Source organism: Oncorhynchus mykiss, chromosome 4 (assembly GCF_057628025.1).
Source record: "Oncorhynchus mykiss isolate SJ-2025 chromosome 4, ASM5762802v1, whole genome shotgun sequence".
Taxonomy (NCBI): domain Eukaryota; kingdom Metazoa; phylum Chordata; class Actinopteri; order Salmoniformes; family Salmonidae; genus Oncorhynchus; species Oncorhynchus mykiss.
This window is the reverse complement of record NC_143025.1, coordinates 80,952,285-80,979,802: the sequence shown is the minus strand read 5'-3', so window position 1 is coordinate 80,979,802 and position 27,518 is coordinate 80,952,285. Positions and strand designations below refer to the sequence as shown.

General features: G+C 45.2%; 1 protein-coding gene across 16 annotated transcripts in view; it reads left to right on the top strand.

The window, feature by feature from the left end:
* The window catches only part of LOC110522500 (CYFIP-related Rac1 interactor A), a 55,941-nt gene that overhangs the window by 7,546 nt on the left and 20,877 nt on the right, over positions 1 to 27,518 (top strand). For 11 of the 16 annotated variants that reach the window (XM_021600933.3, XM_021600930.3, XM_021600931.3 and 8 more), the window contains exon 2: positions 22,748 to 22,802. The gene's annotated coding sequence lies outside the window, so the exon portion shown is untranslated. Of the gene's footprint in view, positions 1 to 12,346; positions 12,533 to 20,461; positions 20,530 to 22,747; positions 22,803 to 27,518 lie in introns of all 16 variants that reach the window. The other 5 variants (XM_090233119.1, XM_090233118.1, XM_090233117.1 and 2 more) reach the window with 2 other exon arrangements.

The window sequence follows — 27,518 nt, the reverse complement described above, 5'->3', positions numbered from 1 at the left end:
TAGTAGCCTATTTTAAAATAAAATGACACATTCTGCAATGAAGTTGAAGCCAGAGCTGAGGCATGAATCATGTTGGGGAAAAGTAGGCCTATACTGAACTCATATCAATTTGTACATCTCTGTGGTTGAAAACGCCTCAAAACAGTCTTTGTCATAAGTATATTTATAGAGCCTATTTCTCTGTATGCCAGTTTCCTTATCCTAGGCTTGACTTCCAACCCATCTCACCTGCCGTATACTCAGGAACTGTTCAGTCGTTAGTCCCTAGTGTTTTAATTATGACATGTCAATGATGACCCAAAACCCTGGTTTATTCAGGCATTTCAGTTAGCCCTGCACTCTGCCAAATAATGTCAAACAGTTCACTCGTTAGCATCTGTATGATTTGAATAGACGGGTCTGTGATATAGCCTAGACATAATCCTGTTTTCCTCTGGCTGCCTGCATGGCTGCCTGCATGGCTGCCTGTCTGAGCTCCACAGCGTGCTCATTGATTTCAGCAGCTGCTGGAAAAGGAGGGAGATTTCTGCTGTTGTGGTCCATAAGAACAGTCTGGAATAGGAGGGAGATTTATGCTGTTTTGGTCCATGGGAACAGTCTGGAATAGGAGGGAGAGTTCTGCTGTTGTGGTCGATAAGAACAGTCTGGAATAGGAGGGAGAGTTCTGCTGTTTTGGTCCATGGGAACAGTCTGTGAAAGCATTGGGGATATTATTTGGGCAGGGGTATAAAAGCTTTAGTAACAGAGTGGAGACAAAAAAGACAAGGGATCAGGAGCAGCATTCAGGAATTGATCTAGTGAGCGAGCGCGCTTTGACAGTAGTGTGAAAGAGGTCCTGAAACTAACTACAGCGTTAAGAAGAAATCAGAACATGACCACAGAGATCCTAATTCTAGGAACATGACACTCATTAAGTGTTATTGTTTGACTCTCTTCCTCTTTTGCAGATATCTTATGTTTTGATTTGACTCCTCCCTTATACTTTTTCTATGACTTCTATTATAAACTGGGTGATTCGAAGCCCTGAGTGTTGCTTGGCTGACAGCCGTGGTATATCAGACCGTATACCATGGGTATGATAAAACATGTATTTTTACTCTAATTATGTTGGTAACCAGTTTAGCAATAAGGCACCACAGGGATTTGTAATGTATGGCCAATATATCACGGCTGAAGGCTGTGTCCTAGCACTCCACGTTGTGCAGTGGTATATCAGACCATATACCCACATCTGTAAACACTATTTTGATGCAAAATGGTGCCGACAGAGATGGTCGCTTCCAGTCCTTAGGAAACAGTGTAGTATTTAGATGTATGTATGTATGTATGTATGTATTATTTCTAACACTGTTACCCCAGGAAATCTTAAGTCTTATTACATACAGCCTGGAAGAACTATTGGCATAGTCAACTTACTAGAAGAAAATAAACACACACCTATTTAGGCGAGGTGCTGGCTAGCGGAGTAAATTTGAAAATAAAAGAGAGCCGCACACTCTATAGTTAACTTACCAACATTACGACGAAAGAGCGATGTCAACTTACCAACATTATGACCAGGAATACGACTTTCCCGAAGCAGATCCTCTGTTTGTACCACCACCCAGAACATGGATCTATTCCCAGAAGCCGATCCTAAACAACGGCTCTGCAGACGGAGCGGCCTCCTGTTCAGGCTCTGTAGACGTGCACATCGCCCACCGCTCCCGAGTATACTTCTCGCTAATGTCCAGTCTCTTGACAACAAGGTAGATGGAATTTGAGCAAGGGTTGCCTTCCAGAGAGACATCAGAGATTGTAACATTCTCTGTTTCATGGAAACATGGCTCTGTCAGGATATGTTGTCGGAATCGGTTCAGCCACCGGGCTTCTCTATGCATCGCGTCGACAGAGATGAACACCTCTCTGGGAAGAGAAAGGGCGGGGGTGTATGCGTCATGATTAACGACTCATTGTGTAATCATAACAACATACAGGAACTCAAGTCCTTCTGCTCACCCGACCTAGAATTCTTTACAACCAAATGCCAGTCATATTACCTCCCAAGAGAATTCTCGCCAGTTATCGTCACCGCTGTGTACATTGCCCCACAATCAGACGCCACAACGGCCCTCGAGGAACTAAACTGGACTTGATGTAAACTGAAAACCATGTATTCTGAGGCTGCATTTATTGTATCTGTGGATTTAAAAAAAAGCAAATTTGAGAACAAGGCTACCTAAATTCTATCAGCATATTGACTGCAGTACTCGCGAGGGTAATACACTTGATCACTGCTACTCTAACTTTGACTATGCATACAAAGCCCTCCCCCGCCCTCACTTCAGCCAATCCGACCACGGCACATTCTTGCTCCTACCGTCTCAGGCAGAAACTCAAACAGGATGTACCATTAAATTGAACCATTCAACGCTGGTCTGACCAATCAGAAATCACGCATCAAGATTTTGATCACACGGACTGGGATATGTTCCGGTCAGCCTCAGAACAATATTGATCTATACGCTGACTCGGTGAGTGAGTTCATAAGGAAGTGTATTGGAGATGTGACTGTGACTTAAAACCTACCCTAACCAGAAACTGTGGATGGATGGCGGCATTCGCGCAAAACTGAAAGCGCGATCCACCGCATTTAACCATGGAAAGAGGTCTGGGAATATTGCTGAATATAAACAGTGTAGTTATTTCCTCCGCAAGGCAATCAAACAAGTGAAATGCCGGTACAGGGACAAAGTGGAGCCACAATTCAACAACCCAGACACGAGACGTATGTGGCAGGGTCTACAGGAAATCATGGACTACAAAAAGAAATCCAGCCCCCCTCCTGCCTTCTCTGTGGCTGACGTGAGTAAAACATTTACACGTGTTAACCCTCGCAAGGCTGCTGGCTCAGACGGCATTCCTAGCCGCGTCCTCAGAGCATGTGCTGACCAGCTGGCTGGTGTGTTTACTGACATATTGAATTGCTCCCTATCCCGGTCTGTTGTCCCCACATGCTTCAAGATGGGCACCATTGTTCCTGTAGTCAAGAAGGCAAAGATAACTGAACTAAATGACTACTTCCCGTAGCACTCACTTCTGTCATAATGAAGTGCTTTGAAAGACTAGTCAAGGATCATATCACCTCCACCTTACCGGCCACCCTAGACCCACTTCAGTGTGCATAGCGCCCAAACAGGCCCACAGACGATGCAATCACAAACCTTGACAGATGCACAATCGAGAGCATCCTGTAGAGCTGTATCATAGCCTGGTACTGCAACTGCACCGCCCTCAACCGCATGGCTCTCCAGAGGTGTCTTGCAGACCGCACCACCATCACCCGATGTCACAGGAAGGCCAAAAAGTTCATCAAGGACAACAACCACCGATCCACTGCCAGTTCACCCCGCTATCATCCAGAAGGCAAGGTCAGTACAGGTGCATCAAAGCTAGACTGAAAAACAGCTTCTCGGTCCCATCTCAAGGCCATCAGACTGTTAATTAAACAGCCAAACACTCAAATCTCTTGCCACTTTAATAAATGGATCACTAGTCACTTTAAACAATGCCACTTTAAATATTGCCACTTTAATAATGTTTACATATCTGAAGGGTTTTCAATTAGCCTTTTAAAATGATAAACTTGGATTAGCTAACTCAACGTGCCATTGGAACACAGGATTGATGGTCGCTGATAATGGGCCTCTGTACGCCTATGTAAATATTTCATTAAAAAATCTGCCGTTTCCAGCTACAATAGTCATTTACAACATTAACAATGTCTACACTGTATTTCTGATCAATTTGATATTTTAATGGACCAACAAAAATGGCTTTTTCAGAAACGAGGACATTTCTAAGTGACCCCAAACCTTTGAACGGTAGGGTATATAACTGGCCAACAGGTTGCTGAGGACAACCTGCTGGCCAGCAGCCGCAGTGCAAAAACCAGGAATTCTGACCATTTTGAGGAGGAAGTAATGAGGTGAGGAGGCATAGATATGTTTGACAGCCTGATATGGACCACAGCCAAACGGCAGGTCCGTTACTTCTCCTCCATAACCATGTGTCTCTGAACCATAAGTAGACGGGCAGGAGTCGGGACCTGTGACATCAGACCTAGGCTATATCTCATTTAGACAACACCCTGTGATGGTGATTCGTTGTCCCCTCAGACTGTACTGGTAATATACAGTGATGCGAAGTAGTTTCAGTCGCTGTTGCTTACATTTTAGTAATTTAGCAGACGCTCTTATCCAGAGCGACTTACAGTAGTGAGTGCATACTGTTTCGTACTGCTAAAACCAGATTAGGTACAGTACTTTATTCATCCCTGATGGGAAATGTCATCACAAATCAGATTGGTCTGATTATTACATGGGCCACACATTATCTACTGGGAGTAGATCATGTTAAATCACCATGTTATGTCTAGGCCTCCTCACCTCATTACTTCCTTCATGTTATGTCTAGGCCTCCTCACCTCATTACTTCCTTCATGTTATGGCTTCACATCTAATCGAAAGCTTACAATAAATAGGCCTAACATTTCTGTGCTTATGTTGGGCCTAGCTAGCATAGCCATAGTAGCCCCCACACAAGAAGATGCCTAATAGTGTAGATGCCCCCCCCCCCCCCCCCTCACACACATACTGAGACATGGCTCCTTTGTATCGCAGTGTGTTTGACATTCAAACACCACCAGAACAGAGGTGCTATTGAGGTCGATGTTGGAGGAATTCTACGCCTGGAGTCCCACGCGGTAATAAACTGGTAGTAAGGGTGGATACGTCTGGGCAGGGCAGTGCACTCCTCTCTGTCCTATCTGGCTCTGAATACCACAGCAAATACCACAGCAACCCTCAGTCTCTCTCACTGGCTGGGCTGACTGAGGAACTCTACTTCTTGTCCCTCCCCACACACGCTTTCATTTTAAGGCTGGCACCATTTTGGTAAACAAAGTTCTTCAAAAAATAGTGGGCCGATGTCTAAAATTAAAGGATTTGTTTCAAACTAATGGGCTATTCACAATATACACTGAGTATACTAATATTGAGTTGCACCCCCCTCCCCTTTTGCCCTCAGAACAGCCACAATTTGTTGGGGCGTGGGCTCTACAAGGTGTCAAGGGATGCTTGCCCATGTTGACGCCAATGCTTCAAGTTGTCATGTTGGCTGGATGTCCTTTGGGTGGTGGACCTTTCTTGATACACACGGAAACTGTTGAACGTGGAAAAACCCAGCAGCATTGCATTTCTTGACCCAAACTGGTGTGCCTAGCACCTACTACCATACCCAATTGAAAGGCACTTAAATATTTTGTCTTGCCCATTCACCCTTTGATTGGCACACATTCACAGTCCATGTCTCAAGGCTTACAAATCCTTCTTTCAACTGTCTCCTCCACTTCATCTACACTGGTTGAAGTGGATTTAACAGGATACATTTAAGGGATCATAGCTTTCACCTGGATTCATCTGGTCACTCTGTCATGGAAAGAGCAGTTCTTCTTAATGTTTTGTACTGTGTTCTCTCAATTACAATTAAAGGTCAAATACAGTGCATTTCAAACAGTCAGCAGTCGCACAAGCCCACGTGCCAATGAATAGCCAACTAATCTTTATATTTATCCACCTTGGATATTTTTGCTAGACAACAAGGTAGAACAGTTGAGTTAGGAACACACCCTTCTGTCTGTCTCCCAGCTGTTTGAACAGCATGCTGGACAAAACCGCATGCTGGACAAAACCGCAACTCGTCAGGGAAGAGCACTTTTTTGCCAGTCCTGCCTGGTCCAGCGACGGTGGGTTTGTGCCCATAGGCAACGTCGTTGCCGGTGATGTCTGGTTGCCATACAACGGGCCTACAAGCCCTCAGTCCAGTCTCTCAGCCTATTGCGGCCAGTCTGAGCACTGATGGAGGGATTGTGCATTTCTGGTGTAACTCGGGCAGTTATTGTTGCCATCCTGTACTTGCCCCGCAGGTGTGATGTTCGGATGTACCAATCCTGTGCAGGTGTTGTTACACGTGGTCTGCCACTGCAAGGATGATCAGCTGTCCGTCCTGTAGCGCTGTCTTAAGCGTCTCACAGTACGGACATTGCAATTTTTTCCCCTGGCCACATCTGCAGTCCTCATGCATCCTTGCAGCATGCCTAAGGCACTTTCACGCAGATGAGCAGGGACTCTGGGCATCTTTCTTTTGGTGTTTTTCAGACCCGGTAGAAAGGCCTCTTTAGTGTCCTAAGTTTTCATAACTGTGACCTTAATTGCCTACCGTCTATAAGCCGTTAGTGTCTTAACAACCGTTCCACAGGTGAATGTTCGTGAATTGTTTATGGTTAATTGTACAAGCATTGGAAACCGTGTTTAAACCCTTTACAATGAAGATCTGTGAAGTCTTTTTTTTTTTTTTAATATATGTCTTTGGCAACAAAAAAATGCTGGTAGTGGTAGCGCAATGCCCCATGTGACAACTTGAGCTTTGATTTTCAAGAGATTTCTAAAAACATGTTTTCACTTTGTCATTGTGTGTGTGTGTGTGTGTGTGTGTGTGTGTGTGTGTGTGTTGGTGGGTGAAGAAAAATATATATGTATTTCATCCATTTTGAATTCAGGCTGTAACACAACAATGTCTATGAATACTTTCTGAAGGTGCTGTATATGTTCTACTAATAAGGTAGGCTTATGACTTATGTCCAGTAAAAGGTGATGAGACCACTGTTTTTAAAGGAAACCGTAATAGAGGATGAGTAGAATAGGCATTGTCGCACAGACCCCGAAACTCACTTGCCTTGCTACAGAATCAGATCCACAGTCTACAGCACTCCACTACTGTTGTGCTACAGTGAGTAGTATTTGTTGCTGTCCTCACGTAACATTCACCTCTGAGGTTAGACATGTAAACCAAGGCCAGATGTTAGGCCTACGTAGTTGCTATAAAAAGTCAGATTCAGAAGGACTGTTATGGTTCTTCTGTCATTATGAAGCTAAAACTCCATGAAATTTGACCCTGATTGGGTGTTTTGGCTTGAGGGTGGTTTACGTTTTGAGTTCTTAGAATGGGCCAAATGTGGAATTTAACTTACTGGGGATTCGGGTCATGAATTCCCCTCCAACATAGATCTACTCACTGTACGTGATGGTTGTCCAAAGACAAGATGTTTGAAAATGATCTGTAGTTGTTGCTCTTGTCAGTCCTTCTACGAAACTCTTCCTAACAGAAGTTAATTTTTAACTCGTGTTGATTTTATGTGCTCTTCCTTGGCCTTTATAACAGGTTTTGTAGCCTTGGTTTGAAAAACTGAAAAATACTTGATATTGTTGTTTATGTGTGTCTTGCTAGATGCTACTTCCATTTCTTCAGTAGTGGGGGAATATACAGTGTTTCATAACAGCAATTGAATACAGCCAAGGGACATTACACTGACCAAGTTATGTCATCTGAATACTGCTCTCCTGACCGCCACTTCCTCTTTCATCCATTTAAGACTGTCCATACTGAAACGCAAAATATCTTCTGTCTTTCTGTGTAGGGTGTTCATCCATAACATGATTCATTCAATAGAGAAATGCACGAGAAAAATAATTAGCCCAAGCCCTTTGTCTCTACCATTACATAGTTTAAAAGTTAGACGATTTACTCAGAATTGAGCATGATTAGAGTGAATAGAATGTCATTACAGCCATAGTCAAAGTGTTTGCTGCCTAATAGAGCGGTCTCTGCTCCGTCGGCAAACCGCCGATAACTCTGAACATCAACTGACAGTTAGCTAGTGGCTGCAGGTTTGTGTGATTAACAGGGTTTTTTCTAAATTCAATCTGCTGAATACAAATCGAAATGGTGTGTATGTAGATCTCGCTCTCTCAAAGCTAACGGACTAAAATGTATTGTTGAATACCTGATTCCCTAATAACGCACGGTTTATCCTCATGGTAGAATTCAATGGCAATAGTTTATTCTTACATGTTTTTGAGGTGCTTTTGAAAGAAAGTTGAATTGAAAACATTACTGACATTGTTGAATTAGTTTTTCATAATAGCAACCTTGGACTAATGGTTTGGTTAGCTAAACTAGCAAGTCTGTTTGGTTACCAAGGCAACTACTGTTACTATCTAGTAAATTTGCCAGCTACTTCAGTGGATGTTGAACACATTTCTACTGGCAAATGTGTTAAATTATAGCCATGGTATTAAAGGGAGAATCAGCTCGGGGCTCCATGCTTTCTCTGGAAAGTAATGCATCTCTGTGGAAGGTCATTTCCACCTCGCTAGCTCATCGTGGAACACACCTTCCACGTCATTCATTCTTTTCACAAATCTTCTATAGGATTGAGGTCAGGAATTTGTGATGGCCACTCCAATACCTTGACTTTGTTGTCTCTGAGCCATTTTGTCACAACTTTGGAAGTATGCTTGGGGTCATTGTCCATTTGGAAGACCCATCTGCAATCCAGCTTTAACATCTTGACTGATGTCTTGAGATGTTGCTTCAATATATCCACATAATCTTCCGTTCTCATGATCTATTTTGTGAAGTGCACCAGTCCCTCCTGCAGCAAAGCACCCCCACAACATGATGCTGCCACCCCGTGCTTCACGGTTGGGATGATGTTCTTCGGCCTGCAAGCCTCCCCCTTTTCCTCCAAACATAACGATGGTCATTATGGCCAAACAGTTCTATTTTTGTTTCATCAGACCAGAGGACATTTCTCCAAAAAGTACGATCTTTGTCCCCATGTGCAGTTGCAAACTGTGGTTTGGCTTTTGTATAGCGGTTTTGGAGCAGTGGCTTCTTCTTTGCTGAGCGGCCTTTCAGGTTATGTCGATTATAGGACTCGTTTTACTGTGGATATAGATATTTTTTACCTATTTTCTCCAGCATCTTCACAAGGTCCTTTGCTGCTGTTCTGGGATTGATTTGCACTTTTGGCACCAAAGTACGTTTATCTCTAGGAGACAGAACGCGTCACCTTCCTGAGCGGTATGAATGCTGCGTGGTCCCATGGTGTTTATACTTGTGTGCTATTGTTTGTACAGATGAACGTGGTACCTTCAGACGTTTGGAAATTGCTCCCAAGGATGAACCAGACTTGTGGAGGTCTGCAAAAAATGTTTGAGGTCTTGGCTGATTTCTTTTGATTTTCCCATGATGTCAAGCAAAGAGGCACTGAGTTTGAAGGTAGGCCTTGAAATACATCCACAGGTACTCCTCCAATTGACTCAAGTTATGTCTTCTGAAGCCATGACATTTTCTGGAATTTTCCAAGCTGTTTAAAGGCACAGTCAACTTGGTGTATGTTAACTTCTGACCCACTGGAATTGTGATACAGTAAATTATAAGTTAAATAATCTGTCTGTAAACAATTGTTGGAAAAATTACTTGTGTCATGCACAAAGTAGATGTCCTAACTGACTTGCCAAAACTATAGTTTGTTAACAAGAAATTTGTGGAGTGGTTGAAAAACGAGTTTTAATGACTCCAACCTAAGTGTATGTAAACTTCCGATTTCAACTGTAGCTACCCTCCACAATAAACATCTGTTCCAGTTTTCACTGTTTCTGAGTCTTCCCCTTTTTTAAGTTGCCATAGAAACTGCCCCTCTCAACATTGATTGACCAGGGCTAGGGGAATAGAAAGCCACAGATCTGGAGATGAAAATAGCGAGAGCAAGTTGATTTTGATTGGTCCAAAGCACAGAAATGCCTCCTAATGTTACCACCTTCCCAACGCTGAAATATGGGAGAGATGCAACCAATCACTGCGCAGTCTAAACTAGGAACCGTCACAACAAACTAACGTTCTTATTTAATCAACACTGTTAAGTACAAGCAGTTTAAGGTTGTAATATTGTAGAGATCAATTGAATGATAAATTGTATGTGATTCAATGACATCGGCTAAATAACTAGGTCCCTTGTGGCTCAGTTGGTAAAGCATGGCGTTTTCCAACGCCAGGGTTGTGGGTTCAATTCACACGGGGGACCAGTATGAACATGTAAATAATCACTGCTGTAAGTCCTGCTAAAGTACTATAATGTCTAATGTAGATTCTAGAGCTGTAAGTGAATGCCCTTCACGGTGTGCTTCAACTTTAAGGCCTGCACTGTTTGGTAAACAAAGGGAGGGGGGGGCGAAGTCTAAAATTCTAATGTTTCCTTTGATGCCAATGCCATGACCCTTTAACTTCTAGTCAGTTTATCAGATATCTCTCACGGACTACAGAACCACATGTGGGGGCTACAGTCAGTAAAGGTGTATACGTTTAGCACCAGCCTAACATTTAAGTGCTAGTGGAGTGTGAGTAGCTGAGTGGCCTACAGAGGAGGCCTAGGCTATCCAGCCTAACATTTTAAGTGCTAGTGGAGTGTGAGTAGCTGAGTGGCCTACAGAGGAGGCCTAGGCTATCCAGCCTAACATTTAAGTGCTAGTGGAGTGTGAGTAGCTGAGTGGCCTACAGAGGAGGCCTAGGCTATGTGGCAGTTGGTCAGTCGGTCAGAAGCAAGGCAACCATGGTGATTGGGTAGGCAGGTTCCCCTCCCCAAATCATGAATAAATACAATATTTTTCTAATCTGGACAACTCAATTGAAATTGAATTGACCCTGAACACCTACTAATCCCCAGCCTGCGAATGGCTCAGAATATGTTCTCTGTCAATGTGTCTGGTAAAAAATAAATAAGGTTCCTGATGAACAATTGTGTGCTTTCACACTAAATCTAATCTACTGTTTCAGTGGACTGAGGATGAGGCGGGCTAGACTTCCATGCTGTTTCAATGCAGTTTTGAGATTTGCTAGATGGCCTGGCTGAGAGCTGATCACGCGACGCTATGGCAGATGTCGTCTCGCTCTTTCACTACACCACAGGGGAAACACTTTGCCCCCCCCCCCCCCCCCCCCCCCACACACACATACATACATCTAGGAATCCTGAGGCAGCGGGGCGGTAGCATCACATGTGGCTTTCCTCCACTCTGAGAATCTGTCTCTTTCTCCTAATGAATTGGATTCCCAGGTCAAATCAGTTAGATCGTCAACAACAGACTGCCTGGCTGATATGCTATTCATTCAGGTCATTAGTATGGCCAATATTTAACGTGCATTTTCACATTTGCGATGACTATGATAATAAAGTCCTGCCATGTCAAGAAATAGTCTTCTTGACTCTGACAGAGCCTTTTAAGTACTTACTAGACCTAGATGACACAGATGTTTTCTCTCTCTGTCTCACATTCACTCTAGATCCTCACTGAAAGTGACAGAGAAATATGTTCCTCAATTGTCTCTTCTGCTTCTGGGATGACTGAAATGAAGTTCCCCCTGGTCTGAATTAGAAGCAAGATAAGAGGGGTTCTGTCTGGCTGGCTTAGAACGCCTACAGTAGAATCAGAATTGAGTAGAATATCTGACTGAATGTCCTGCTTCCATTTCAATGAGTAGTGTGATCTTGGGTGTTTTCTTATGTAAATGTTGGATAGGAATCCATTGTTCTGTGAATGTCATCTCTCACAGAAGCGGGTGACTTGTCTTACAGGATGCCACCGACTCTTTGGTCTCTACAGAATTTCACAGCAGTCGTTGAAAATACTGTTAGCAGGAATCCTGGCCATAAGTGACAATTCACTTAACACCAATGAACCTTCCCTTTTTGCTAACAGTCACTGTGGCAGTGAGGAAGCCCTGAGGGGTTCCACTACAGAAGTACCATCTGCATGTGCTTCCCCCACTGCCCAACAACCCGTGGTATCCATGGCAACAGTTTACTGGCCAGACAGCAGGAGGCTGCAGGCGGTTAGCAAGTGGTGTGTTCAGAAGGACTGAGGAGACTAGATGGATCACATTGTCCCTAATTCCTGACAGGATAGGAGATCTGAAAGTTAGAGGTCAAGGGCAACACCCATTCTTCACCGTGACACTACCACAGCTCCAGACTGACTGATCAATCAGCATCGCATTATCACCAAACTCCCATACATACACGCTGGAAGTCTTTCTGCACGATGACACTCCATCACATGTATCTAGATAGAAGCCTTAGCCTACACCCTGCACAGCACTAGTCTGTATGTCTACGCAGTAAGCAGGCTTTTCCTGTAGACACCACTTCATAATGCTATGAGCAACACCACATCACTGGCCATGATTCGGCCTCCATTGAATGACCATAGCCTTTCAGACCCTCTGATGGAGAGAGACACTATCCTATCTCTTCTGACGAGGTGCAACACTGGTGCTTGTGTTATTACTGTATTAGGGTCACTGGGCTGGAAAATTCCACTCTGCTGGAAAAACATGTTTATTTTCTAGAACTCTGCATGTGTCCCAAATGTCTCCCTATTTAGTGCAGTATTTTTTTTTTCTCCAGGGCTCTATGGACCTGGTCAAATGTAGTGCACTAAAAAGGAAATAGGATGCCGCCAATGTCTCTTGCCGATTCCAGTACCTTCTGTGTCTGTCAGCGGAAACGCAGACTGAATCTCTCCATTATCATTCCAGAAAGAGTGAGAGAGAGGAAGAGGCTGTTTGGTCAGGGAAGTGTGTATCACGTGCGGTGAGTAGAGGGGTGTGTAGCTTGGAGAAGACCACTTGTGTTAAACCATGGGGATCCTTGTGTGTATCATGATACCAGGTTTAGTTTTTAAAAAATACCACTCAGCGACGTCACTAGAGATTCATGGATAGGGGGGCTAAGCCTCTTTTAGGGGGGGTTGGACATACTACCCCAGGATATGAAAGCACCCAAAATGTATTTTCATCATGTATTTTTAGTCACAACAGGTGTAAAATCGATCAAAATAAGGTTATTTTTAAAAGTGTACCTGTCTCATAATTTGTTAGGCACTAATCTAATATGACTTACTTAAATTCTATCCAAATAAAGAAAGTAAAGTCCCCTCTGTCCCCATCCATCCAACAAAATGCACAAAAATGGCTGTACTATCGAGCCAAAATACTTTTAGAGGGAGAGAATTATACCATTCGCTAAAGTCTTTATTTAAATTTCACCTTTTTGTTAATTGTTGCTCAAAATTAACCCAATAATTCAGATGCATAGAACATCTTAAACAGTATCATCCACAATGGGGCAAAACTAAATTCAACTAATGAGCTAAATAAAATGTAAAAAACTGAAGAAGAATTAGGAGTAAGATCACAAACAAATGTTACAGAAATGCTCCTCCTGCTTCTCTCTTTTGATGCTTATTTTGTGGGTGGACGCATCAAAGTATACCTCCTATTTTTAATATCAATAATACTATTGTGGCTTAGTGGTCCAAGCACTTCACCCTCAATGGACATGGCTGCAAGACTTGCAAGCCTTTTCTGACCCATTTGTCTTATGCAACTAGGAGTGCGGCCGGCACAGTGCACTAAAGGACCTTTCACAGGAGCACCTGATCACAGGAATTGTGAGGACAACCTGAATGATTTCCTTCAGAGAAGGAAACACATCATCATCCAGGAGGTTATGCACAGCAAGCATATCTTTGGGAGAGACATCCAGCCTCTCTTTTCTGGCCACAAACATCTCTTCTGTTTTAACATAAATACCATAGTGCTTGGCAAACTCAGTTAAGCATGATGTTTCTAGGGAGTTTTTTGAGTTGGGGCTGCATGCCTGTATGTTTTCGAGCAGACCTGCATCTACAGTCGAATCGCTGGTCAAGCTCACAAACCATCCTGCCCAAGCAGGGGAGCAACAACTCTGTTTTCATTGTTTGGGAACATTACAATTCTGTGCCTAAACCCAAGGAGGTCTCCACCACAATCTCCCATGTTTCCTTTGTTTGCTCTTTCTTGCTGCATCTGCCTCTGGAATATTGTGAACTTCAGTGATTTGGTTCAGTCATAAAGTTCTGTGGCAAATGCATCTGTGCGTTAGCCTATCAGTGTGTCACATACAGCTTGTTTGCTGAAACAAGCTTCTGACAGGTCTACAGTCTCTTTCTGGAGGAACTTGTCGTCCCTCAGTTACAGAAAGGAGGGACTGAAACATCAGTAGCAAATACATGGTGGAGAACTGATGAAGCTTTGCTCTCAGACCGACAGCCATGGGGGATCCAATGGCAGATAGACAATCAACAATAACAGTTAGTGTCCAGGACTGCATTCCTAGATCGCAGCTGGCATGCCCAGCGAGTGTTTGAAAGCTGTACAAGTTCAGCTGATGCTATTCTAAGTTTGGACTGAGCTTCTTTGAACTTGTGGTGGTTAACTTGGGCTGTACTGAAATACAAATGCACATTCTCTAAGAAACTGAAACTCAGCAGCCTCTGGAATAGCCCTGTAAGTATGACACAACACCAAATGAAGCTCATGAGCAAAGCAATGTACATAAATAGCCTCCAGATTCAGCACTCTGAAATGTGCTTGTACACCTCCTTTGGACCCACTCATGACAGTTGCACCATCATAGTGCAACGCTCTTTAGGCCTGCTACCCCCATCATGGGTCTGTGCAACGCACTTTAGGCCTGCTACCCCCATCATGGGTCTGTGCAACGCACTTTAGGCCTGCTACCCCCATCATGGGTCTGTGCAACGCACTTTAGGCCTGCTACCCCCATCATGGGTCTGTGCAACGCACTTTAGGCCTGCTACCCCCATCATGGGTCTGTGCAACGCACTTTAGGCCTGCTACCCCCATCATGGGTCTGTGCAACGCACTTTAGGCCTGCTACCCCCATCATGGGTCTGTGCAACGCACTTTAGGCCTGCTACCCCCATCATGGGTCTGTGCAACGCACTTTAGGCCTGCTACCCCCATCATGGGTCTGTGCAACGCACTTTAGGCCTGCTACCCCCATCATGGGTCTGTGCAACGCACTTTAGGCCTGCTACCCCCATCATAGGTCTGTGCAACGCACTTTAGGCCTGCTACCCCCATCATGGGTCTGTGCAACGCACTTTAGGCCTGCTACCCCCATCATAGGTCTGTGCAACGCACTTTAGGCCTGCTACCCCCATCATGGGTCTGTGCAACGCACTTTAGGCCTGCTACCCCCATCATGGGTCTGTGCAACACACTTTAGGCCTGCTACCCCCATCATGGGTCTGTGCAACGCACTTTAGGCCTGCTACCCCCATCATGGGTCTGTGCAACGCACTTTAGGCCTGCTACCCCCATCATGGGTCTGTGCAACGCACTTTAGGCCTGCTACCCCCATCATAGGTCTGTGCAACGCACTTTAGGCCTGCTACCCCCATCATGGGTCTGTGCAACGCACTTTAGGCCTGCTACCCCCATCATAGGTCTGTGCAACGCACTTTAGGCCTGCTACCCCCATCATGGGTCTGTGCAACGCACTTTAGGCCTGCTACCCCCATCATGGGTCTGTGCAACACACTTTAGGCCTGCTACCCCCATCATGGGTCTGTGCAACGCACTTTAGGCCTGCTACCCCCATCATGGGTCTGTGCAACACACTTTAGGCCTGCTACCCCCATCATGGGTCTGTGCAACGCACTTTAGGCCTGCTACCTCTCTCATTTGGAGCTGCTGTTGCAACTCATTTGCTATCGATTGGGCATCAAATGACTTAATTTCTGCAAGTACTAGTAAACGCTCCTTGACTGTGCCCTCTGTTACATACCTAACACAAACTGTTCAGACTGCCCATCCCTGACCTCATCTGCCATAATGGAATACATTCCAGATTTTGACATCTGAGACCATGGTGTCCATAATCTCTTGAGCACAGCATTCGATCATGTCATTCTGAGATTCTGGAGAGAGAGATGTCCCATTTGATGGAGTATTGTACCTTTGCAGGAAAGGGTCAAACTCCTTCAAAAGCTCCATACATTCAAGAAAGTTCCCTCTATTTGTGCTTTCACTAGATTCATCATTGACACGTAAAGAGTCCCTGTCTTCCTAACATTGAGGTGACCGCAACAATTCTCCTCAGATACTCCCTTCTCTCTGCAATATCACTAGCATGTTAAAATCTGAGCAATATTCCCATGACTGCTAGTTGCCGGTTAGCTTTGCCATGCCACAACACTGTCTCTGTGTGTTTATGCCATTTCATGTTAACTGAAGATAAGCAACACTCCCCCCCCCCCCCCCCAATTTTTGCAGCAATTACTGACAAAAAAATCAAATGTAATGTTTTTGCCAAAAACTCCACATGGAAAGCAGAAAGCTGAGTCCTCTACCCAATGTTGTATTTCTCAAACCAGCAGTGCTGAAATGCCCTTTTCGGTGTGGGTAGCTATTCAGCTTCACTTGTTTGGGTGCCCAGTGTCTGTCATCTAAATCGCTCTCATTTCTGGAAGGAGTTGCTGCAGCGGCTTGATTAGTTTCTCTCTCTGGATCTGGTTTGGTCTACCTCCCTCTCTGGATCTGGTTTGGTCTACCTCCCTCTCTGGATCTGGTTTGGTCTACCTCCCTCTCTGGATCTGGTTTGGTCTACCTCCCTCTCTGGATCTGGTTTGGTCTACCTCCCTCTCTGGATCTGGTTTGGTCTACCTCTCTCTCTGGATCTGGTTTGGTCTACCTCCCTCTCTGGATCTGGTTTGGTCTACCTCCCTCTCTGGATCTGGTTTGGTCTACCTCCCTCTCTGGATCTGGTTTGGTCTACCTCCCTCTCTGGATCTGGTTTGGTCTACCTCCCTCTCTGGATCTGGTTTGGTCTACCTCCCTCTCTGGATCTGGTTTGGTCTACCTCCCTCTCTGGATCTGGTTTGGTCTACCTCCCTCTCTGGATCTGGTTTGGTCTACCTCCCTCTCTGGATCTGGTTTGGTCTACCTCCCTCTCTGGATCTGGTTTGGTCTACCTCCCTCTCTGGATCTGGTTTGGTCTACCTCCCTCTCTGGATCTGGTTTGGTCTACCTCCCTCTCTGGATCTGGTTTGGTCTACCTCCCACTCTGGATCTGGTTTGGTCTACCTCCCACTCTGGATCTGGTTTGGTCTACCTCCCTCTCTGGATCTGGTTTGGTCTACATCCCTCTCTGGATCTGGTTTGGTCTACCTCCCTCTCTGGATCTGGTTTGGTCTACCTCCCTCTCTGGATCTGGTTTGGTCTACCTCCCTCTCTGGATCTGGTTTGGTCTACCTCCCTCTCTGGATCTGGTTTGGTCTACCTCCCTCTCTGGATCTGGTTTGGTCTACCTCCCTCTCTGGATCTGGTTTGGTCTACCTCCCTCTCTGGATCTGGTTTGGTCTACCTCCCTCTCTGGATCTGGTTTGGTCTACCTCTCTCTCTGGATCTGGTTTGGTCTACCTCCCTCTCTGGATCTGGTTTGGTCTACCTCCCTCTCTGGATCTGGTTTGGTCTACCTCCCTCTCTGGATCTGGTTTGGTCTACCTCCCTCTCTGGATCTGGTTTGGTCTACCTCCCTCTCTGGATCTGGTTTGGTCTACCTCCCTCTCTGGATCTGGTTTGGTCTACCTCCCTCTCTGGATCTGGTTTGGTCTACCTCCCTCTCTGGATCTGGTTTGGTCTACCTCCCTCTCTGGATCTGGTTTGGTCTACCTCCCTCTCTGGATCTGGTTTGGTCTACCTCCCTCTCTGGATCTGGTTTGGTCTACCTCCCTCTCTGGATCTGGTTTGGTCTACCTCCCTCTCTGGATCTGGTTTGGTCTACCTCCCTCTCTGGATCTGGTTTGGTCTACCTCCCTCTCTGGATCTGGTTTGGTCTACCTCCCTCTCTGGATCTGGTTTGGTCTACCTCTCTCTCTGGATCTGGTTTGGTCTACCGACCTCTCTGGATCTGGTTTGGTCTACCTCCCTCTCTGGATCTGGTTTGGTCTACCGACCTCTCTGGATCTGGTTTGGTCTACCGACCTCTCTGGATCTGGTTTGGTCTACCTCCCTCTCTGGATCTGGTTTGGTCTACCTCCCTCTCTGGATCTGGTTTGGTCTACCTCCCTCTCTGGATCTGGTTTGGTCTACCTCCCTCTCTGGATCTGGTTTGGTCTACCTCCCTCTCTGGATCTGGTTTGGTCTACCTCCCTCTCTGGATCTGGTTTGGTCTACCTCCCTCTCTGGATCTGGTTTGGTCTACCTCCCTCTCTGGATCTGGTTTGGTCTACCTCCCTCTCTGGATCTGGTTTGGTCTACCTCCCACTCTGGATCTGGTTTGGTCTACCTCCCACTCTGGATCTGGTTTGGTCTACCTCCCTCTCTGGATCTGGTTTGGTCTACCTCCCTCTCTGGATCTGGTTTGGTCTACCTCCCTCTCTGGATCTGGTTTGGTCTACCTCCCTCTCTGGATCTGGTTTGGTCTACCTCCCTCTCTGGATCTGGTTTGGTCTACCTCCCTCTCTGGATCTGGTTTGGTCTACCTCCCTCTCTGGATCTGGTTTGGTCTACCTCCCTCTCTGGATCTGGTTTGGTCTACCTCCCTCTCTGGATCTGGTTTGGTCTACCTCTCTCTCTGGATCTGGTTTGGTCTACCTCCCTCTCTGGATCTGGTTTGGTCTACCTCCCTCTCTGGATCTGGTTTGGTCTACCTCCCTCTCTGGATCTGGTTTGGTCTACCTCCCTCTCTGGATCTGGTTTGGTCTACCTCCCTCTCTGGATCTGGTTTGGTCTACCTCCCTCTCTGGATCTGGTTTGGTCTACCTCCCTCTCTGGATCTGGTTTGGTCTACCTCCCTCTCTGGATCTGGTTTGGTCTACCTCCCTCTCTGGATCTGGTTTGGTCTACCTCCCTCTCTGGATCTGGTTTGGTCTACCTCCCTCTCTGGATCTGGTTTGGTCTACCTCCCTCTCTGGATCTGGTTTGGTCTACCTCCCTCTCTGGATCTGGTTTGGTCTACCTCCCTCTCTGGATCTGGTTTGGTCTACCTCCCTCTCTGGATCTGGTTTGGTCTACCTCCCTCTCTGGATCTGGTTTGGTCTACCTCCCTCTCTGGATCTGGTTTGGTCTACCTCCCTCTCTGGATCTGGTTTGGTCTACCTCCCTCTCTGGATCTGGTTTGGTCTACCTCCCTCTCTGGATCTGGTTTGGTCTACCTCCCTCTCTGGATCTGGTTTGGTCTACCTCCCTCTCTGGATCTGGTTTGGTCTACCTCCCTCTCTGGATCTGGTTTGGTCTACCTCCCTCTCTGGATCTGGTTTGGTCTACCTCCCTCTCTGGATCTGGTTTGGTCTACCTCCCTCTCTGGATCTGGTTTGGTCTACCTCCCTCTCTGGATCTGGTTTGGTCTACCTCCCTCTCTGGATCTGGTTTGGTCGACCGACCTCTCTGGATCTGGTTTGGTCGACCGACCTCTCTGGATCTGGTTTGGTCGACCGACCTCTCTGGATCTGGTTTGGTCGACCGACCTCTCTGGATCTGGTTTGGTCGACCGACCTCTCTGGATCTGGTTTGGTCGACCGACCTCTCTGGATCTGGTTTGGTCGACCGACCTCTCTGGATCTGGTTTGGTCGACCGACCTCTCTGGATCTGGTTTGGTCGACCGACCTCTCTGGATCTGGTTTGGTCGACCGACCTCTCTGGATCTGGTTTGGTCGACCGACCTCTCTGGATCTGGTTTGGTCGACCGACCTCTCTGGATCTGGTTTGGTCGACCGACCTCTCTGGATCTGGTTTGGTCGACCGACCTCTCTGGATCTGGTTTGGTCTACCGACCTCTCTGGATCTGGTTTGGTCTACCGACCTCTCTGGATCTGGTTTGGTCTACCGACCTCTCTGGATCTGGTTTGGTCTACCGACCTCTCTGGATCTGGTTTGGTCTACCTCCTCTGTTCTAACTTACCACAAATTCACATCGTAGCTTATCTGCATGAATCCGTCCTGTCAGAGCATTTTCCTGTCAGTATACTGTTAGCTAGCAGTCTGCCACAGCAGAAGCTAACGTTAACCAAAATGTTAGCTATAAGTAGACCTAACTGTCACTAGCGCGTGCAGCAGCCTCTGCAGCAGCACCCCCCAGGTCCTAGTGCCTGCCCGGTAAGAAGTTTAAGATGCGATGGAACTGTTGACGGGAAGAAAAAACAAACAAAATATATTGACTGATATATTGATTTATTTAGGGGGGCAAATGAATATGGCACATGATCCAGATAAACTGATCAACAACCTTTGCGTAAAGGAAGCGTATTTTATACAAGTGTGCGCGGTCTCTTTAACCAGTGATGGCTTCATTCAGGAGGCAGTCCGTTTGCTGAGGCAATGGATGGGTTAGCTGACAACGTCACTAAAACGATGTGCACGCTTCCATGGGGCAGAAGTCAGCATGTTGTGATGGCCAGATTGCTACAAGAATGACAAACTGCCATGTGGGGAATCGTAAGTGACTCGTTTCACTTTGTTTCATCATGTTCTTGATACCATGTCCTGTTTTGACTCTTTTCATATCTATGCTAATATTGCAAAACATTTGCTAGCTAGCTAACCAGCATCTGTAACGATGTATTTGAGACAAGTGCTCATTTTGCAAATGCATTTGTTTTCAATAAATATTGAAGACAAATAATTTACATGTTGTCAACAATCTAAGCCAGCCCCATCTGTTTTGCCTCATAGTTGCGCACGGTTCGAGCCCTGAATGCTGATTGGTGGACAGCTGTGGTATATCAGACCGTATACCACAGGTATGACAAAACATTTTTTACTGGTCTAATTACGTTGGTAACCAGTTTATAATAGCAATACGGACCCTCAGGGTTTGGTATACTGTATGGCCAATATACCACAGCTAAGGGCGTTGCGTCGTGCCTAAGAACAACCCGTAGCCGTGGTATATTGGCTGTATACCACCACACCTCGGGCATTATTGCTTAAATAACCTTTGGGAGTGATGTGAGAGAGACCGATTTTTAAAAAAGTGTGTGTTTTTAAAGTGAATGAGTAACGTTTTGCTGGCAATTAGCTTTGAAATGGGCTTATTTTCTTTCTGGTTTCATACATGCTATAAGAGACACATCGGCTACGCTAATAGACAGAGTTGATCCGTGAGACATTTGACAGAAGTACCGTAAGGAACAAAAATACTAGTACCAAACTGTTTTTCTGAAGTTTTGGTATACTGTGCAACACTAGTGTTGTGTGTGTGAATAAAAGACCAGTCATGTTGAACCATGGGGATCCTCCTGCGCTCCACTAATGACCATATAAGGAGTGCTGCTCAGCTCCACCACTGCAACAATCCCCATGGGACCAGACCAGCCCTCCCCATCCATCCCTCCATTCATCCTCTCTTCCCTCGCTCCACAGCCAGGCAGGTTTGGTGGAAGGAGTGAGGAATATTTTCTGTGACAGATGGGAATCGATGTAGAAGGAGCAGATATGTCTCTTTCTGTCCACTCCAGAGTGATAAAGGTGTATTGTGACCCACCAGAGCATTGGAGGCTACGGGGCTGTCATTAGGACCAGAGGCCCTAAAGCAGAGCTATAATCTGGGGCCGCCTTAGGACAGGACCTGGTCTAAGGGAAACCCAGTAGACCGAGGTGTGTGTGTGCGCGTGCGTGCACGCACTTGAGTGAACAATGCAAGTCATCTCAGTGAAAGCAGGTCAGCACGTCTCTCCTTGGCTGGGCTGTGTGGACAATCTTCAGGGTTGTCCAGTTGATTTGCACCTCCTCTTTTCTGATGACTTAATTTCCCTGCCTACACATTGGCACACAGTGGTGGGAGAAAATGGTTGCTTGTGTTTGACTGCTTTTGAGGATTTTTGACAAATGTCAGCTACATAACATGTAAATGGCCTTTGTGGGTATTGGGGATTAAAAAAAAAAAAAAAAACATTTTGTACTTCCACATTTAGCTACTCCTGCACATCTGTCTTTTTGTCTAGCCTGATTTCCATAAAAAATCCTCTATTACATTTGTCAGATCTGATGGTGAACAAGACAAACAGTCATGGATTTCAGAATGTTGATCTTTCCTGGCACATTACTGCTGTGTGTTACTAGTCTAGATGCCCAACACGGTCATAACACTAGGCCTGGGACAATAGCAGTATCACGATGCCCGTTAGTATCGTGGCAAGGAAACAAAAACACAACACACAGTGGCTTTAACTTATTCAGGAAAACAGCCCTGATGTGGAAAGCAAACATCATGTTGTCATCCAGAGTCACGTTGGACTTATTTTCCAATCTATAGCACACTATTTTACATACAGAAGGTTTTTAAAGTACAATAGTGTCTGCTTCGTGTTTTTCCTTTTTGCCATGGAAAAAATATTGCGATACTGGTATCATCACTGCCCTACGCAACACAGGACCTTTTGTTTTGAAGTGTCTTTTTACAGTAAGCCTATGCCATGCCTCTTTTTACAGTAAACCATACAGGCCTGCAGTATGTGGGACAAATACAGAGTGACATTGTTGCTCTACATATTTGAGTCATTGCTCTGTGGCAGTCCCTGTAGTCGTGATAGGCCTCATGGTGTGTGTGTGTGGGCACGTGTGCTCTTGCCCTGCGGTCTGGGTTTTCAGTAGGCTAGGACCAGGAAGATGTCACTGCTGGATATTTAATAGCCCAGTTAACATGGGACAGCCGAGAGATGCGTTGTTAATTATCGTGCCTCCGCCTGCCGCTTTGTTGTTTTAGAATGGCTTGACTTTCACTCCTGAATAATTTAGGTACGTGTTCAACCCAGGAGAAAGTTGATAAACGGAATCCTAGTACTGTTCGTTGTTGGGACACAGACGTACACACACAGTCAGAGGCACAACGAGAACAATATGGTCATACGTACCCTTCACTGTTGATCTAACGCTCATTGACAGTGCTTACTTTTGGATGTTCAGAACTCTGTGCAAGACATTGAGATGGTGACAGAAGTGTTCTGGATTGTTTTTCAGAAACCAAGAAGAAGTGGATGCTCTAGAAGGGAAGCAAAGTCCTCCTCCAGAAACGGTACAGTAACACATTTCTTCATCACGTTGTTTAGACGTGCCTGGATTCATAGTGTCAGAGTAGTAGGTATGCAGATCAAGGATCCGGTTTGCCTTTTAGATCAGAAAGATGTCATGGTATCCTAGATTAGCACTGCTACTCTGAGGCTTGGTGAAACCTGGCCCTAACCACACCACCGCACTTTACTCATTCAGTGATGCGTAACAACCCTGTAACAATGCCACTGTGGTTATCATGATAACATGGTACTTACTGCTAGTCTAAGATTAGCCTCGATTTGTTATTTAAAATACAGGACTTTCTCTTTGAGTCTGTTGCCATGTTGTCACAGCTTTAGGGTAATGAAGACCGAAACATGTTTATGAGGTGGTTGATCAGACCCAGGTGAAGCTTTACTCCTGCAGTAAAATCCACAAACCCAAGTCCATATCATGTTTAAGGCCAGGGTCAGATTCAGTAGAGCAGTTTTGCAACAGTAGAATATAAATGTACCTTCTTATTGCACAAGTTTACTGTTGCACATCCTCAGCTTTATAACAGAACATAGAAGTAGGACTGTTGGTCTGGGCAACCACCCGTCAGGGTTTAGTTAGTAACTTAAGACCGTTATGAAATATGTGCACCAAAATGACTTCCTGGTTTCAACCCAGAGCAGAATATGTTGTGGTTTGTGTTGTTTTCTCTGGACTCACTCTTTTCCCCAACGGAGGCTGTTTCAAATCTTAACGCAGCGAGAAAAGCAGTTTTAGCATGCTGCTCGTTTGGACTTTAATTGCACTGAGCGAGTTTAATTACAAAGCACAAGGCGTGACGCATATCTCTCCGTTTCCACAACAGGAAAGTATTGTGGAACGTATTCAGCACCTCTTTACTGAGGAATACAACTCTGTCACAGCAGAGAGATGAAGTAAAACAGCCATTTAGACTTTACATTTAGACAGCAGTATTCATTTGTCTTTCTAAAAGACTTAACTTTAAAATATGGGTTATGATGTTACACAATGGCTCTTTTCATAAAGCTGGTGAAATAAGAGCTCTTTATGGAGGCATTGTGTTTGCAGGTTGACCCAGTCCAAGACAGGAATCCGAGAGAAATTCAATCATTGGTTTTCAGGTTAAAACATGCAGGTAAATAGTTATGAAAGTGGAATCAAGCCGTTCTGAATCCCCCTGCTCTACATATGTACCATTCTGTCAGAGGCTTCTTAGGGTTACGCTGGGAAGGTCTTCTGAAGACTTCCACAGACACATCCCGACCGCCAAGGAGTCGTCATTCATTATTACTGTCAGTTCACTGCAGAGGCAGGTCAAAAGGGGGAGGGAGAGTGTGTGTTTAAACATGTCATATTCCATGATTTTTCAAAGGAATTTTAATAGGAACATGTTTGTTTGTAGTCAGTGTTCCTGACGTTAGGCCTTCTATGCAGACCATTTCAGGTCATATTGAGGCCAATTACCATGGGTATTTATCGTACTACCAGACACTTTTTACCCCTGTTTCCATGTACACCTTCCACCTCCACTCCGGTATCCCTGCACATTGGAGTAATGGTACAGCCACTGACCTGAATGTAACTTCATTGGATTCTCATTAGATAAGAATCTATTTTAACACTTTTATTCTGCATTGTTGGGAAAGAGCTTGCAAGTAAGCATTTCACTGTACTGTTTTCCACCTGCTGTATCCGGTTCACGTGACAAACGTTGAAACGTGAAACTAGGCACCCTAAAGGTGATTAATAGTACACTAATAATACAGCTAGTCAGCACATTGTTGTTACTATGGTGATACCCACTCCCCCCTCTCCTTCTCTGAATTTTTAGCTTGTGCTTGTTTAGACTGGGCCTGGACTTGTTGACTCTTCATTTCTCTGTGCGACACATGAGACTGAGACAGGAAACGCTAGTGAATATCCACCATCTAACTGATAACCGGCCAGCCAAGCAAGGCAGAAACCCCATTGTGTTCCACGTCCTCCTCTGCCTCTTTACCAGGCCTCGCTGGGATGACTGCAGGGCTCTCCAACTCTCGTCCCAGAGAGGAAACCGAGGGTACAGGCTTTTGTTCCAGCCTGGCACTAACACGACTGATTCGTCTAATCATGTTCTCAGGAATCTTTACAATTTGAGACCATGATTGGATTAAGGTATGGATGGTGGAGAGAAGCAAACCTAGTGGTATACTCTAGTATAGCCTGCCCTATTCACGGAAGGACTGGATTGTACTGGGAATAAGCACCATGATGCAACACCACCCTCTAGCAGCAAAAGTGGTGCTCTGTTTTTGAATTGTAGTATGATGGCTCTCGTGCAGATAGGTGCATTTAGTTTTTTATTTCCATATTTTCTGTGGATTACATTCCCAGGAATATGTGAGGGACTAAAGATGGCAAATGGAGTATTGACCGGTTGACTTACAGTGCCTTCAGAAAGTATCCAGACCCCTTGACTTATTCCACATTTTGTTGTTACAGCCTGAATGCACCCATCTACACACACTACCCTGTAATGACAAAGTGAAAACAACATGTTTTTAGAAATGTTTGCAAATATATTGAAAAAAATAAATACAGAAAACACTTTATATAAGTAGTCAAACTGCTTTGCTATGACTCCAAATTGAGCTCAGGTGCATCCAATATCCTTTCATCATCCTTTTTTCTTCAATTGTTTGGACATGATTTAGAGAGAAACACACCATAAGGTCCCACAAATGAGTGTATTTCATAGCAGAAACTATAGTCCATAGATCTCCGAGATAGAATTGTGACTAGGGATATATCTGGGGAAGGGGAGGAATCCATTTCCAAAGTGATGAAAGTTTCCAAGAGCACAGTGGGAAATTGAAAAAATATGGAACGACCCAGACTCTGGGCGCCCGACCAAACTGAGCAACCAGGCAAGAAGGACCTTAGTCAGGGAGTTGACCAAGAACCCAATTACCACTCTGACAGAAATACAGAGTTCCTTGGCTGAGATGGGAGAACCTGCCAGAAGGACAAGGTTTTATACAGCACTTCACCAATCTGGGCTTAATGGGCGCGTGGCCAGACGGAAGCCACCCCTGAGAAAAAGTCACACGACAGCACACCCAAGTTTTAAAAAAAAGTATGTGAAAGATTCTGTGGTCGGATGAGACAAACTTTGGCCTGAATGCGAAGCACTATTCTGGAGAAAACCAGGCACAGCTCATCATCCATCTAATACCATCCCTACCATGAAGCATGGCGTTGGCAGCATCATGGTATGGGGATGCTTTTCGGAGGTAGAGGCTGGTAAGGATAGAGGGAACAATGAATGAAGCCAAATCCTTGATGAGAACCTGCTTCAGAGTGCAAACAAAGATTTCTGTTCCAACAGGGCAATGACCCCAAGCATACATCCAAATCACTGCTGGAATAGCTTCAAAACAAGAATGTGTAAGTCTGAGTGGCCAAGCCGAAACCCAGATTTGAATCCCATTGAAAAATCCCCAAATCCAGATGTTCATTAACTGATCCAGTCATACCCAAGATGACTCAAATCTTTTTAAGGTGCTTCTACAAAGTATTGACTCTCGAGGGTGTGAATACTTATGTAAACAACACATTTCTGTATTTCATTTTCCATAGATTTGAAAAAAATTAAGAAACATGTTTTCAGTTTGTCAATATCCAATTTTGAATTTGGGCTGCAACACAACCAAATGTGAAATATGTCAAGGGGAGTGAGTACGTTCAGAAGGCAGTGTAGGGGTGCATTCTGTGTAAGTGTTAGCCTATCACTGTAAAGATCTAACCGTAAGCGATGAGGGAGACGTGTGCTGTGATGATCATATATATAGAAAATTATATATGTTTTACTGACACCCTTAGCTTATGGACCAATCAAAACACCGGCATAAGTAGACACACAGCCAATAGGCCAATTGTGATCATCTCCCTAAATCTGGCACTCATTTACTCTCCCAGTTCTGTTTGGTCCAGCAGGGACTGCATCAGATCACCCGCTCTTAAGGCAGTAATCATGTTCACTAGCCTCTGATGTAGCTAGGCCGCTGTGTAATTATGTGTTATAGTGACCACCCGCTAAGCATTGCTTAAGGTAGCCAATCCTCTGGAAATTACTACCGTCTTGTTGCCTCCAATGAAATGGTTTAAAGAGTAGTTCAACCGGCGTTTAAGACTTAACTAGCCCTTTCTGGGATCTTAAAGGACTTTATCTTCTAAAGACTTGATCAGAATGTTATTCTACCCTCTGTTTCATTTCCTTAGGCCTTTAAGTACACATGCACAGCCACACACACACTGTGAGACATGGAGGAGCCACTGTTGTTCCATTACACAGGCCTTGTACATGCATTCCATGAACACCTAACCACACAATTTAAACTAGCTAAATCACATCACTAGGCCTATATCTTGATGTTGTGTAGAGGACACCCTCGGTTAATACTGGAACGTTGCCACGCACACTGAGAGAACCTAATAGTGGAACGTTGCCACACGCTGGTGATAGCAGGGGTTCCCAAACTCTGTCCTTGGGACCCCAGGGCACGTCACAGCTCATGCAAACTATCAAAGCTTGATGATTAGTTGATTTATTTGAATCAGCTGTGTAGTGCTAGGGCAAAAACCAAAACCTGTCCCAAGTACAAAGTTTGGGCAACCCTGGGTTGGAGAATGCTAGTGGACTGAATGTTTGACAGCGGTCTTTAGAAGAGTGTCTCTGTGAGGG